The sequence below is a fragment of the Ixodes scapularis genome, unplaced genomic scaffold (assembly GCF_016920785.2).
Source record: "Ixodes scapularis isolate PalLabHiFi unplaced genomic scaffold, ASM1692078v2 PGA_scaffold2__306_contigs__length_199485367, whole genome shotgun sequence".
NCBI lineage: Eukaryota > Metazoa > Arthropoda > Arachnida > Ixodida > Ixodidae > Ixodes > Ixodes scapularis.
The window spans coordinates 168,431,803-168,433,495 of NW_024609857.1; the positions used below are offsets into that span (position 1 = coordinate 168,431,803).

A 1,693-nucleotide genomic window follows, 5' to 3' on the forward strand; every position below is an offset into this window, starting at 1 on the left:
ACTCCATGGGTATATTTCAAATACTTTTGAATTAGCTAAAACTCCGCAGCAAGCACCGTGGACGTGCAGTTCGATCGACATTAAATTGAACATCCCCGGTGTTACGCAAAAAGCAGCAACCCCAACACCTTTTATGATGCAGCTAACACTTGAGTATATACATCATGCCTATCTCTCATCGCGACACATATATACGGACGGGTCAACTAACTTTATATCATCATCCATTGGAGCCTATATTCCGTCAACTAGCACGACAATCAAAACGAAATTGAGCCATATTACATCCTCGACAGCAGCTGAACTTGCGGCTATTCGGGCAGCTGCTGCCTACATCAGCACCAAAAAAACCCAAAACTGGACAATATTTGTAGACTCTAAGTCCGCTCTCAGCGCAGTCATGCATAAAAGAAAGAATAACGTAAATGCTCAACTGATTTATGACATAATGCAGAAGTTCCATGATGTGAGGTGTCAGGGACATGAAATTGTCTTACAGTGGGTACCGGGCATAGTGGCATACCCGGCAACATTTGTGCTGACAAAGCTGCTAGGGACGCCCACGAAGCTGATAATACCTGTGCAATTCCTCTGTCAAGGACAGATGCAAATGATATAGTCCGAAAAATTGGGAGAGAAATATCATCCAGACTATGGACAGATCCATGCTACTCTTATGCGCACTTGAAACATATTGACCCGGAATTAAAGTTCCGAATGCCGGGAAATATAAAACGACGAACGGAAACTGTGTTGCATCGAATACGCTTGAATGTGGTTTTTACTAGAAAATATCTTCATATGATCGGCCAAGTAGATTCACCACATTGTACAGCATGCTCAACAACACACGACATTAAACATGTACTCTGCCATTGTTCAGTATATAGTTCCCAAAGGAAAATACTAAAACAATCCTTGAAGATACATGATGAGGACATTGAGCTCAGCCATATATTAGGGCCCTGGACTTCAGTAGCGAAAGAATCCAAAGCAACCAACGCTTTACTACGGTTCTTAAAGGGCACCCGCCTAAACCAAGAGCTGTGAACTGATTTCACACTTTTTAATTTACGTGTGGCTATTTATTTTTCGCCAATCTTTGATTGCGTATATATGTGTTTTAGTATGTGTGTGGGATGTGTGTGGGGGAGGGGGGATACGAGTGTATATCTGATCTCACTCTTTCTTTACTTCTCTATTCTGTCTGCTGTCTCTCTGCTCTCTTCCTTTTCACGCAAAGTAGTAAACCAGCACTCACAAGCAGGTTGACCTCTTTGCTTTTCTGTAAATGAACATTCCTCTCTCTTCTGTTTACTGATGAAGGAAGAAGTTGAAGATGCTCGTTAGCAGATAATTCGAGGCTTATGCGCTCGTGACGTTAGCACGATGCGAAGCGGGAACTGAAAGCAAGGTTTGCGTAAGCGTTCATTTCTAGCTCGGGCCCAGCCAATCTGTTGGTAGCATCAAGGTGCTCCAAAGCCACTTGATTTGTAGAACTTTATCAAGCCGTGTACGTCGGTTGACGCTTCGTTCTGACTGGTTGCATCTTTCTTTCTGTCGTCACTGAAAGAGATTGAGAAGGAAATGTACTGTGAAGCGCAGACTATCGTATGCCGTTGACTTGCCAAAGTGACGGTGCCCGATAAAATACGGCAGATTCCATTTTCATTGCCGCCATTAGTACGGCAAA

General features: G+C 43.2%; 1 pseudogene; it reads left to right on the forward strand.

Annotated features, from left to right (window-relative positions):
• The first annotated feature begins 516 nt into the window (after window positions 1-516).
• On the forward strand, window positions 517-1,272 carry LOC115313394 (annotated as a pseudogene).
• The last annotated feature ends 421 nt before the right edge of the window (window positions 1,273-1,693 follow it).